The sequence below is a fragment of the Hyla sarda genome, unplaced genomic scaffold, assembly GCF_029499605.1.
Source record: "Hyla sarda isolate aHylSar1 unplaced genomic scaffold, aHylSar1.hap1 scaffold_496, whole genome shotgun sequence".
In the NCBI taxonomy this organism is placed as follows: domain Eukaryota; kingdom Metazoa; phylum Chordata; class Amphibia; order Anura; family Hylidae; genus Hyla; species Hyla sarda.
This window is the reverse complement of record NW_026610507.1, coordinates 100,258-113,748: the sequence shown is the minus strand read 5'-3', so window position 1 is coordinate 113,748 and position 13,491 is coordinate 100,258. Positions and strand designations below refer to the sequence as shown.

The following is a 13,491-nucleotide window of genomic DNA, read 5'->3' as shown; positions in this document are numbered from 1 at the left end:
AGCAGCGGCTGCAATATCTCAACGGAGAATACGTTTATATATATGTGTGTGTGTGCGCGTATATATATATATATATATATATATATATATATATATATATATATATATATATATTTCTCCGCCGAAATCACTTTTAAACCCATTTCCACCTTTTTTTCCCTTCTCTTCCTCTTACTTTTTTTTCACGTTTTTTTTACGTTTTTCTCCTTTTCGCCTCTTTTCTGGGCGTATTATTCTTCTTTTTCTTCTTTTTTTTCGTCTAATGCATACCCCATCAGTGCAGCAATGCTTATTCAATACCGCCAGCAGATGGAGACACTGGGGGATAATTTTCTAAGGATTTATACTGATTTTTCCTGTCTGAATTTGTCGCACAGAAAGTTGCAGGCCAAATATGTGTGACATTTCTGCGACTTTAGCTTCTAGAGCATTTTTACAACATTATACATAGGTGCTGAATACATAAAAAGCGACTGTTCAGCGACAGACAAGTCGCATCGGCTGAAAGTAGGCCAGAATGTCAGTCCATGTTGGAGCAGGTTTAGATACAGTCTAAAGTATAGATCTCAAAGTCTGTGCACAGAATTTAGCAAGGGCCTCGCACCTTCTGATGCATCAGGTAGGTGCACAATAGCATAGCCTAACCCTCTGTACTTTGGTCTATATTGATGCGGGACATAGACAGCCAGCTGATGACCAATCCATTAGTGCAATGGATGGCTGGAAGCATTTGTCTTTGCCTTTGCAATACCACAGAAGCAATGCATGGTCAATGTACAGCAATGACACACCTGTGTGAACAGCCAGGAGACCCCCCCCCCCCCCCCCCCATGTTATGTTACATAGTTACATAGTTAGTACGGTCGAAAAAAGACATATGTCCATCAAGTTCAACCAGGGAATTAAGGGGTAGGGGTGTGGCGCGATATTGGGGAAGGGATGAGATTTTATATTTCTTCATAAGCATTAATCTTATTTTGTCAATTAGGAACATTCAGCACCCACCCGCTATCAAGGCAGCTGCCTATCATGTCATGCCCTACCTGCACAGGTGTGCTGGCTACTCAAATGATCCAATTAAGGAGGCCATTTAGTCAGCAGCAGCAGAAGTCCTGTGCCTGGACGCTCCAACAGCGGCCAGACACAAGCAGAAGCAGCAGAAGCAGCAGCAGCAGCACCACCTTTTGTTTTTTGGCTGCAGCAGCAAGGCCCACAGGGCTGGCTAGCTGGCTAGCCAGCAAGCAGGTAGCAATGAAAGTAGGAATCTTTCTTTTTAACCCTGTAAGGGGGTGGTGCACTGTACCCGAAGATACTGCCATATCGGGTCAATGCATAGGGCGACGGAAGCAAGCTTCGAAATCGGCCCCCGTTCTCAAAAATCCATTTAATATATGGTCCCCAGATAGGGGACGTATCAGATATTAAACTGATAAGAACAGATACTACACTTGATCTTAGCCAAAAGGCCGAGAAGCGATAACCGTGAAAGGGGCGGGCCCAACAAGGTCCCCTTCATGGGCACTATCACTGCTTGCTGTCAGGGAGGCTGCCAGACAATTTTCCATGCACACTCTGGGCTGGGGGGCAGTCAACCACCAGTACACACAGCAGAACCTAAACCCATACCATTATTGCTAAGCAGCAAGACAGGGGCCCATTGCACTCCCACGGGGCCTTTTTAAATGCAATCCATAACCCGGATTTGCCAGGAACCCTTCTTACTCCTCCTACTTGCATGTGACACTGGGCTTAGGATCTGCATAGGAAACACACACACAAGCACACACCTACCTTTGTTGCCTGCAGATGCCTCCTTGGCTGTCCCCAAACGGTATCAAACCAACACCCACGGGAAGCTGTAAGCATAGAGGACATGCCTGCACCCCATTGGACTTACCTGTGTGGGTTAAATCCGGGTTATTTGACAACCTATGGCGGTGATGGTTCTGCTCAGGCAGAGCAGTGCTGATGCTCCTCATAAAGCTGTCGCTGCTGTGAAGGTTCTAGGTGACATCACAAATCCCTATGGTTACATACACAACAAAGCTGGGTTGTTGTTGTTTACACTCTGCAAGGCCTGTGGAAGTGAGTGACATCATAGCACTGTAGTTCTGAGGGTTCTAGATGGATGCAACAATCTCCTGTTGCTTCTATGAAGGCCATAATAGACGACATCACCAAACAGCTCCATAGTCACATACACAGCAAAGGAGAGATGTTGTTTACACCTAGTGATGTCAGTGGTATTGAGTGACATCACAGCACAGTGCTAAGGCTCCTGGGCCTGGACACAGCAGCGGCTGCAATATCTCAACGGAGAATACGTTTATATATATGTGTGTGTGTGCGCGTATATATATATATATATATATATATATATATATATATATATATTTCTCCGCCGAAATCACTTTTAAACCCATTTCCACCTTTTTTTTCCCTTTTCTTCCTCTTACTTTTTTTTCACGTTTTTTTACGTTTTTCTCCTTTTCGCCTCTTTTCTGGGCGTATTATTCTTCTTTTTCTTCTTTTTTTTCGTCTAATGCATACCCCATCAGTGCAGCAATGCTTATTCAATACCGCCAGCAGATGGAGACACTGGGGGATAATTTTCTAAGGATTTATACTGATTTTTCCTGTCTGAATTTGTCGCACAGAAAGTTGCAGGCCAAATATGTGTGACATTTCTGCGACTTTAGCTTCTAGAGCATTTTTACATCATTATACATAGGTTCTGAATACATAAAAAGCGACTGTTCAGCGACAGACAAGTCGCATCGGCTGAAAGTAGGCCAGAATGTCAGTCCATGTTGGAGCAGGTTTAGATACAGTCTAAAGCATAGATCTCAAAGTCTGTGCACAGAATTTAGCAAGGGCCTCGCACCTTCTGATGCATCAGGTAGGTGCACAATAGCATAGCCTAACCCTCTGTACTTTGGTCTATATTGATGCGGGACATAGACAGCCAGCTGATGACCAATCCATTAGTGCAATGGATGGCTGGAAGCATTTGTCTTTGCCTTTGCAATACCACAGAAGCAATGCATGGTCAATGTACAGCAATGACACACCTGTGTGAACAGCCAGGAGACCCCCCCCCCCCCCCCCCATGTTATGTTACATAGTTACATAGTTAGTACGGTCGAAAAAAGACATATGTCCATCAAGTTCAACCAGGGAATTAAGGGGTAGGGGTGTGGCGCGATATTGGGGAAGGGATGAGATTTTATATTTCTTCATAAGCATTAATCTTATTTTGTCAATTAGGAACATTCAGCACCCACCCGCTATCAAGGCAGCTGCCTATCATGTCATGCCCTACCTGCACAGGTGTGCTGGCTACTCAAATGATCCAATTAAGGAGGCCATTTAGTCAGCAGCAGCAGAAGTCCTGTGCCTGGACGCTCCAACAGCGGCCAGACACAAGCAGAAGCAGAAGCAGCAGAAGCAGCAGCAGCACCACCTTTTGTTTTTTGGCTGCAGCAGCAGCAGCAGCAGCAAGGCCCACAGGGCTGGCTAGCTGGCTAGCCAGCAAGCAGGTAGCAATGAAAGTAGGAATCTTTCTTTTTAACCCTGTAAGGGGGTGGTGCACTGTACCCGAAGATACTGCCATATCGGGTCAATGCATAGGGCGACGGAAGCAAGCTTCGAAATCGGCCCCCGTTCTCAAAAATCCATTTAATATATGGTCCCCAGATAGGGGACGTATCAGATATTAAACTGATAAGAACAGATACTACACTTGATCTTAGCCAAAAGGCCGAGAAGCGATAACCGTGAAAGGGGCGGGCCCAACAAGGTCCCCTTCATGGGCACTATCACTGCTTGCTGTCAGGGAGGCTGCCAGACAATTTTCCATGCACACTCTGGGCTGGGGGGCAGTCAACCACCAGTACACACAGCAGAACCTAAACCCATACCATTATTGCTAAGCAGCAAGACAGGGGCCCATTGCACTCCCACGGGGCCTTTTTAAATGCAATCCATAACCCGGATTTGCCAGGAACCCTTCTTACTCCTCCTACTTGCATGTGACACTGGGCTTAGGATCTGCATAGGAAACACACACACAAGCACACACCTACCTTTGTTGCCTGCAGATGCCTCCTTGGCTGTCCCCAAACGGTATCAAACCAACACCCACGGGAAGCTGTAAGCATAGAGGACATGCCTGCACCCCATTGGACTTACCTGTGTGGGTTAAATCCGGGTTATTTGACAACCTATGGCGGTGATGGTTCTGCTCAGGCAGAGCAGTGCTGATGCTCCTCATAAAGCTGTCGCTGCTGTGAAGGTTCTAGGTGACATCACAAATCCCTATGGTTACATACACAACAAAGCTGGGTTGTTGTTGTTTACACTCTGCAAGGCCTGTGGAAGTGAGTGACATCATAGCACTGTAGTTCTGAGGGTTCTAGATGGATGCAACAATCTCCTGTTGCTTCTATGAAGGCCATAATAGACGACATCACCAAACAGCTCCATAGTCACATACACAGCAAAGGAGAGATGTTGTTTACACCTAGTGATGTCAGTGGTATTGAGTGACATCACAGCACAGTGCTAAGGCTCCTGGGCCTGGACACAGCAGCGGCTGCAATATCTCAACGGAGAATACGTTTATATATATGTGTGTGTGTGCGCGTATATATATATATATATATATATATATATATATATATATATATATATATATATATATATATATATATTTCTCCGCCGAAATCACTTTTAAACCCATTTCCACCTTTTTTTCCCTTCTCTTCCTCTTACTTTTTTTTCACGTTTTTTTACGTTTTTCTCCTTTTCGCCTCTTTTCTGGGCGTATTATTCTTCTTTTTCTTCTTTTTTTTCGTCTAATGCATACCCCATCAGTGCAGCAATGCTTATTCAATACCGCCAGCAGATGGAGACACTGGGGGATAATTTTCTAAGGATTTATACTGATTTTTCCTGTCTGAATTTGTCGCACAGAAAGTTGCAGGCCAAATATGTGTGACATTTCTGCGACTTTAGCTTATAGAGCATTTTTACATCATTATACATAGGTTCTGAATACATAAAAAGCGACTGTTCAGCGACAGACAAGTCGCATCGGCTGAAAGTAGGCCAGAATGTCAGTCCATGTTGGAGCAGGTTTAGATACAGTCTAAAGCATAGATCTCAAAGTCTGTGCACAGAATTTAGCAAGGGCCTCGCACCTTCTGATGCATCAGGTAGGTGCACAATAGCATAGCCTAACCCTCTGTACTTTGGTCTATATTGATGCGGGACATAGACAGCCAGCTGATGACCAATCCATTAGTGCAATGGATGGCTGGAAGCATTTGTCTTTGCCTTTGCAATACCACAGAAGCAATGCATGGTCAATGTACAGCAATGACACACCTGTGTGAACAGCCAGGAGACCCCCCCCCCCCCCCCCCCATGTTATGTTACATAGTTACATAGTTAGTACGGTCGAAAAAAGACATATGTCCATCAAGTTCAACCAGGGAATTAAGGGGTAGGGGTGTGGCGCGATATTGGGGAAGGGATGAGATTTTATATTTCTTCATAAGCATTAATCTTATTTTGTCAATTAGGAACATTCAGCACCCACCCGCTATCAAGGCAGCTGCCTATCATGTCATGCCCTACCTGCACAGGTGTGCTGGCTACTCAAATGATCCAATTAAGGAGGCCATTTAGTCAGCAGCAGCAGAAGTCCTGTGCCTGGACGCTCCAACAGCGGCCAGACACAAGCAGAAGCAGCAGAAGCAGCAGCAGCAGCACCACCTTTTGTTTTTTGGCTGCAGCAGCAAGGCCCACAGGGCTGGCTAGCTGGCTAGCCAGCAAGCAGGTAGCAATGAAAGTAGGAATCTTTCTTTTTAACCCTGTAAGGGGGTGGTGCACTGTACCCGAAGATACTGCCATATCGGGTCAATGCATAGGGCGACGGAAGCAAGCTTCGAAATCGGCCCCCGTTCTCAAAAATCCATTTAATATATGGTCCCCAGATAGGGGACGTATCAGATATTAAACTGATAAGAACAGATACTACACTTGATCTTAGCCAAAAGGCCGAGAAGCGATAACCGTGAAAGGGGCGGGCCCAACAAGGTCCCCTTCATGGGCACTATCACTGCTTGCTGTCAGGGAGGCTGCCAGACAATTTTCCATGCACACTCTGGGCTGGGGGGCAGTCAACCACCAGTACACACAGCAGAACCTAAACCCATACCATTATTGCTAAGCAGCAAGACAGGGGCCCATTGCACTCCCACGGGGCCTTTTTAAATGCAATCCATAACCCGGATTTGCCAGGAACCCTTCTTACTCCTCCTACTTGCATGTGACACTGGGCTTAGGATCTGCATAGGAAACACACACACAAGCACACACCTACCTTTGTTGCCTGCAGATGCCTCCTTGGCTGTCCCCAAACGGTATCAAACCAACACCCACGGGAAGCTGTAAGCATAGAGGACATGCCTGCACCCCATTGGACTTACCTGTGTGGGTTAAATCCGGGTTATTTGACAACCTATGGCGGTGATGGTTCTGCTCAGGCAGAGCAGTGCTGATGCTCCTCATAAAGCTGTCGCTGCTGTGAAGGTTCTAGGTGACATCACAAATCCCTATGGTTACATACACAACAAAGCTGGGTTGTTGTTGTTTACACTCTGCAAGGCCTGTGGAAGTGAGTGACATCATAGCACTGTAGTTCTGAGGGTTCTAGATGGATGCAACAATCTCCTGTTGCTTCTATGAAGGCCATAATAGACGACATCACCAAACAGCTCCATAGTCACATACACAGCAAAGGAGAGATGTTGTTTACACCTAGTGATGTCAGTGGTATTGAGTGACATCACAGCACAGTGCTAAGGCTCCTGGGCCTGGACACAGCAGCGGCTGCAATATCTCAACGGAGAATACGTTTATATATATGTGTGTGTGTGTGCGCGTATATATATATATATATATATATATATATATATATATATATATATATATATATATTTCTCCGCCGAAATCACTTTTAAACCCATTTCCACCTTTTTTTCCCTTCTCTTCCTCTTACTTTTTTTTCAAGTTTTTTTACGTTTTTCTCCTTTTCGCCTCTTTTCTGGGCGTATTATTCTTCTTTTTCTTCTTTTTTTTCGTCTAATGCATACCCCATCAGTGCAGCAATGCTTATTCAATACCGCCAGCAGATGGAGACACTGGGGGATAATTTTCTAAGGATTTATACTGATTTTTCCTGTCTGAATTTGTCGCACAGAAAGTTGCAGGCCAAATATGTGTGACATTTCTGCGACTTTAGCTTCTAGAGCATTTTTACATCATTATACATATGTTCTGAATACATAAAAAGCGACTGTTCAGCGACAGACAAGTCGCATCGGCTGAAAGTAGGCCAGAATGTCAGTCCATGTTGGAGCAGGTTTAGATACAGTCTAAAGCATAGATCTCAAAGTCTGTGCACAGAATTTAGCAAGGGCCTCGCACCTTCTGATGCATCAGGTAGGTGCACAATAGCATAGCCTAACCCTCTGTACTTTGGTCTATATTGATGCGGGACATAGACAGCCAGCTGATGACCAATCCATTAGTGCAATGGATGGCTGGAAGCATTTGTCTTTGCCTTTGCAATACCACAGAAGCAATGCATGGTCAATGTACAGCAATGACACACCTGTGTGAACAGCCAGGAGACCCCCCCCCCCCCCCCCATGTTATGTTACATAGTTACATAGTTAGTACGGTCGAAAAAAGACATATGTCCATCAAGTTCAACCAGGGAATTAAGGGGTAGGGGTGTGGCGCGATATTGGGGAAGGGATGAGATTTTATATTTCTTCATAAGCATTAATCTTATTTTGTCAATTAGGAACATTCAGCACCCACCCGCTATCAAGGCAGCTGCCTATCATGTCATGCCCTACCTGCACAGGTGTGCTGGCTACTCAAATGATCCAATTAAGGAGGCCATTTAGTCAGCAGCAGCAGAAGTCCTGTGCCTGGACGCTCCAACAGCGGCCAGACACAAGCAGAAGCAGAAGCAGCAGAAGCAGCAGCAGCACGACCTTTTGTTTTTTGGCTGCAGCAGCAGCAGCAGCAGCAAGGCCCACAGGGCTGGCTAGCTGGCTAGCCAGCAAGCAGGTAGCAATGAAAGTAGGAATCTTTCTTTTTAACCCTGTAAGGGGGTGGTGCACTGTACCCGAAGATACTGCCATATCGGGTCAATGCATAGGGCGACGGAAGCAAGCTTCGAAATCGGCCCCCGTTCTCAAAAATCCATTTAATATATGGTCCCCAGATAGGGGACGTATCAGATATTAAACTGATAAGAACAGATACTACACTTGATCTTAGCCAAAAGGCCGAGAAGCGATAACCGTGAAAGGGGCGGGCCCAACAAGGTCCCCTTCATGGGCACTATCACTGCTTGCTGTCAGGGAGGCTGCCAGACAATTTTCCATGCACACTCTGGGCTGGGGGGCAGTCAACCACCAGTACACACAGCAGAACCTAAACCCATACCATTATTGCTAAGCAGCAAGACAGGGGCCCATTGCACTCCCACGGGGCCTTTTTAAATGCAATCCATAACCCGGATTTGCCAGGAACCCTTCTTACTCCTCCTACTTGCATGTGACACTGGGCTTAGGATCTGCATAGGAAACACACACACAAGCACACACCTACCTTTGTTGCCTGCAGATGCCTCCTTGGCTGTCCCCAAACGGTATCAAACCAACACCCACGGGAAGCTGTAAGCATAGAGGACATGCCTGCACCCCATTGGACTTACCTGTGTGGGTTAAATCCGGGTTATTTGACAACCTATGGCGGTGATGGTTCTGCTCAGGCAGAGCAGTGCTGATGCTCCTCATAAAGCTGTCGCTGCTGTGAAGGTTCTAGGTGACATCACAAATCCCTATGGTTACATACACAACAAAGCTGGGTTGTTGTTGTTTACACTCTGCAAGGCCTGTGGAAGTGAGTGACATCATAGCACTGTAGTTCTGAGGGTTCTAGATGGATGCAACAATCTCCTGTTGCTTCTATGAAGGCCATAACAGACGACATCACCAAACAGCTCCATAGTCACATACACAGCAAAGGAGAGATGTTGTTTACACCTAGTGATGTCAGTGGTATTGAGTGACATCACAGCACAGTGCTAAGGCTCCTGGGCCTGGACACAGCAGCGGCTGCAATATCTCAACGGAGAATACGTTTATATATATGTGTGTGTGTGCGCGTATATATATATATATATATATATATATATATATATATATATATATTCTCCGCCGAAATCACTTTTAAACCCATTTCCACCTTTTTTTCCCTTCTCTTCCTCTTACTTTTTTTTCACGTTTTTTTACGTTTTTCTCCTTTTCGCCTCTTTTCTGGGCGTATTATTCTTCTTTTTCTTCTTTTTTTTCGTCTAATGCATACCCCATCAGTGCAGCAATGCTTATTCAATACCGCCAGCAGATGGAGACACTGGGGGATAATTTTCTAAGGATTTATACTGATTTTTCCTGTCTGAATTTGTCACACAGAAAGTTGCAGGCCAAATATGTGTGACATTTCTGCGACTTTAGCTTCTAGAGCATTTTTACATCATTATACATAGGTTCTGAATACATAAAAAGCGACTGTTCAGCGACAGACAAGTCGCATCGGCTGAAAGTAGGCCAGAATGTCAGTCCATGTTGGAGCAGGTTTAGATACAGTCTAAAGCATAGATCTCAAAGTCTGTGCACAGAATTTAGCAAGGGCCTCGCACCTTCTGATGCATCAGGTAGGTGCACAATAGCATAGCCTAACCCTCTGTACTTTGGTCTATATTGATGCGGGACATAGACAGCCAGCTGATGACCAATCCATTAGTGCAATGGATGGCTGGAAGCATTTGTCTTTGCCTTTGCAATACCACAGAAGCAATGCATGGTCAATGTACAGCAATGACACACCTGTGTGAACAGCCAGGAGACCCCCCCCCCCCCCATGTTATGTTACATAGTTACATAGTTAGTACGGTCGAAAAAAGACATATGTCCATCAAGTTCAACCAGGGAATTAAGGGGTAGGGGTGTGGCGCGATATTGGGGAAGGGATGAGATTTTATATTTCTTCATAAGCATTAATCTTATTTTGTCAATTAGGAACATTCAGCACCCACCCGCTATCAAGGCAGCTGCCTATCATGTCATGCCCTACCTGCACAGGTGTGCTGGCTACTCAAATGATCCAATTAAGGAGGCCATTTAGTCAGCAGCAGCAGAAGTCCTGTGCCTGGACGCTCCAACAGCGGCCAGACACAAGCAGAAGCAGAAGCAGCAGCAGCAGCACCACCTTTTGTTTTTTGGCTGCAGCAGCAGCAGCAGCAAGGCCCACAGGGCTGGCTAGCTGGCTAGCCAGCAAGCAGGTAGCAATGAAAGTAGGAATCTTTCTTTTTAACCCTGTAAGGGGGTGGTGCACTGTACCCGAAGATACTGCCATATCGGGTCAATGCATAGGGCGACGGAAGCAAGCTTCGAAATCGGCCCCCGTTCTCAAAAATCCATTTAATATATGGTCCCCAGATAGGGGACGTATCAGATATTAAACTGATAAGAACAGATACTACACTTGATCTTAGCCAAAAGGCCGAGAAGCGATAACCGTGAAAGGGGCGGGCCCAACAAGGTCCCCTTCATGGGCACTATCACTGCTTGCTGTCAGGGAGGCTGCCAGACAATTTTCCATGCACACTCTGGGCTGGGGGGCAGTCAACCACCAGTACACACAGCAGAACCTAAACCCATACCATTATTGCTAAGCAGCAAGACAGGGGCCCATTGCACTCCCACGGGGCCTTTTTAAATGCAATCCATAACCCGGATTTGCCAGGAACCCTTCTTACTCCTCCTACTTGCATGTGACACTGGGCTTAGGATCTGCATAGGAAACACACACACAAGCACACACCTACCTTTGTTGCCTGCAGATGCCTCCTTGGCTGTCCCCAAACGGTATCAAACCAACACCCACGGGAAGCTGTAAGCATAGAGGACATGCCTGCACCCCATTGGACTTACCTGTGTGGGTTAAATCCGGGTTATTTGACAACCTATGGCGGTGATGGTTCTGCTCAGGCAGAGCAGTGCTGATGCTCCTCATAAAGCTGTCGCTGCTGTGAAGGTTCTAGGTGACATCACAAATCCCTATGGTTACATACACAACAAAGCTGGGTTGTTGTTGTTTACACTCTGCAAGGCCTGTGGAAGTGAGTGACATCATAGCACTGTAGTTCTGAGGGTTCTAGATGGATGCAACAATCTCCTGTTGCTTCTATGAAGGCCATAATAGACGACATCACCAAACAGCTCCATAGTCACATACACAGCAAAGGAGAGATGTTGTTTACACCTAGTGATGTCAGTGGTATTGAGTGACATCACAGCACAGTGCTAAGGCTCCTGGGCCTGGACACAGCAGCGGCTGCAATATCTCAACGGAGAATACGTTTATATATATGTGTGTGTGTGCGCGTATATATATATATATATATATATATATATATATATATATATATATATATATATTTCTCCGCCGAAATCACTTTTAAACCCATTTCCACCTTTTTTTCCCTTCTCTTCCTCTTACTTTTTTTTCACGTTTTTTTACGTTTTTCTCCTTTTCGCCTCTTTTCTGGGCGTATTATTCTTCTTTTTCTTCTTTTTTTTCGTCTAATGCATACCCCATCAGTGCAGCAATGCTTATTCAATACCGCCAGCAGATGGAGACACTGGGGGATAATTTTCTAAGGATTTATACTGATTTTTCCTGTCTGAATTTGTCGCACAGAAAGTTGCAGGCCAAATATGTGTGACATTTCTGCGACTTTAGCTTCTAGAGCATTTTTACATCATTATACATAGGTTCTGAATACATAAAAAGCGACTGTTCAGCGACAGACAAGTCGCATCGGCTGAAAGTAGGCCAGAATGTCAGTCCATGTTGGAGCAGGTTTAGATACAGTCTAAAGCATAGATCTCAAAGTCTGTGCACAGAATTTAGCAAGGGCCTCGCACCTTCTGATGCATCAGGTAGGTGCACAATAGCATAGCCTAAACCTCTGTACTTTGGTCTATATTGATGCGGGACATAGACAGCCAGCTGATGACCAATCCATTAGTGCAATGGATGGCTGGAAGCATTTGTCTTTGCCTTTGCAATACCACAGAAGCAATGCATGGTCAATGTACAGCAATGACACACCTGTGTGAACAGCCAGGAGACCCCCCCCCCCCCCCCCCATGTTATGTTACATAGTTACATAGTTAGTACGGTCGAAAAAAGACATATGTCCATCAAGTTCAACCAGGGAATTAAGGGGTAGGGGTGTGGCGCGATATTGGGGAAGGGATGAGATTTTATATTTCTTCATAAGCATTAATCTTATTTTGTCAATTAGGAACATTCAGCACCCACCCGCTATCAAGGCAGCTGCCTATCATGTCATGCCCTACCTGCACAGGTGTGCTGGCTACTCAAATGATCCAATTAAGGAGGCCATTTAGTCAGCAGCAGCAGAAGTCCTGTGCCTGGACGCTCCAACAGCGGCCAGACACAAGCAGAAGCAGAAGCAGCAGCAGCACCACCTTTTGTTTTTTGGCTGCAGCAGCAGCAGCAGCAGCAAGGCCCACAGGGCTGGCTAGCTGGCTAGCCAGCAAGCAGGTAGCAATGAAAGTAGGAATCTTTCTTTTTAACCCTGTAAGGGGGTGGTGCACTGTACCCGAAGATACTGCCATATCGGGTCAATGCATAGGGCGACGGAAGCAAGCTTCGAAATCGGCCCCCGTTCTCAAAAATCCATTTAATATATGGTCCCCAGATAGGGGACGTATCAGATATTAAACTGATAAGAACAGATACTACACTTGATCTTAGCCAAAAGGCCGAGAAGCGATAACCGTGAAAGGGGCGGGCCCAACAAGGTCCCCTTCATGGGCACTATCACTGCTTGCTGTCAGGGAGGCTGCCAGACAATTTTCCATGCACACTCTGGGCTGGGGGGCAGTCAACCACCAGTACACACAGCAGAACCTAAACCCATACCATTATTGCTAAGCAGCAAGACAGGGGCCCATTGCACTCCCACGGGGCCTTTTTAAATGCAATCCATAACCCGGATTTGCCAGGAACCCTTCTTACTCCTCCTACTTGCATGTGACACTGGGCTTAGGATCTGCATAGGAAACACACACACAAGCACACACCTACCTTTGTTGCCTGCAGATGCCTCCTTGGCTGTCCCCAAACGGTATCAAACCAACACCCACGGGAAGCTGTAAGCATAGAGGACATGCCTGCACCCCATTGGACTTACCTGTGTGGGTTAAATCCGGGTTATTTGACAACCTATGGCGGTGATGGTTCTGCTCAGGCAGAGCAGTGCTGATGCTCCTCATAAAGCTGTCGCTGCTGTGAAGGTTCTAGGTGACA

The 13,491-nt window shown here is 45.9% G+C and overlaps 6 non-coding genes across 6 annotated transcripts; all 6 read right to left on the bottom strand.

The window, feature by feature from the left end:
- Positions 1–1,287: 1,287 nt before the first annotated feature.
- Positions 1,288–1,478, bottom strand: LOC130337443 (U2 spliceosomal RNA). The gene has a single exon (XR_008878321.1). It is a non-coding gene; the product is annotated as a U2 spliceosomal RNA (small nuclear RNA).
- Positions 1,479–3,581: 2,103 nt separating this feature from the next.
- LOC130337442 (U2 spliceosomal RNA) lies at positions 3,582–3,772 on the bottom strand. Its single transcript, XR_008878320.1, has one exon. It is a non-coding gene; the product is annotated as a U2 spliceosomal RNA (small nuclear RNA).
- Positions 3,773–5,884: 2,112 nt separating this feature from the next.
- LOC130337441 (U2 spliceosomal RNA) lies at positions 5,885–6,075 on the bottom strand. The gene has a single exon (XR_008878318.1). It is a non-coding gene; the product is annotated as a U2 spliceosomal RNA (small nuclear RNA).
- A 2,115-nt stretch (positions 6,076–8,190) lies between these two features.
- On the bottom strand, positions 8,191–8,381 carry LOC130337440 (U2 spliceosomal RNA). Its single transcript, XR_008878317.1, has one exon. It is a non-coding gene; the product is annotated as a U2 spliceosomal RNA (small nuclear RNA).
- A 2,090-nt stretch (positions 8,382–10,471) lies between these two features.
- Positions 10,472–10,662, bottom strand: LOC130337438 (U2 spliceosomal RNA). Its single transcript, XR_008878315.1, has one exon. It is a non-coding gene; the product is annotated as a U2 spliceosomal RNA (small nuclear RNA).
- Positions 10,663–12,765: 2,103 nt separating this feature from the next.
- On the bottom strand, positions 12,766–12,956 carry LOC130337436 (U2 spliceosomal RNA). The gene has a single exon (XR_008878314.1). It is a non-coding gene; the product is annotated as a U2 spliceosomal RNA (small nuclear RNA).
- Positions 12,957–13,491: the final 535 nt, after the last annotated feature.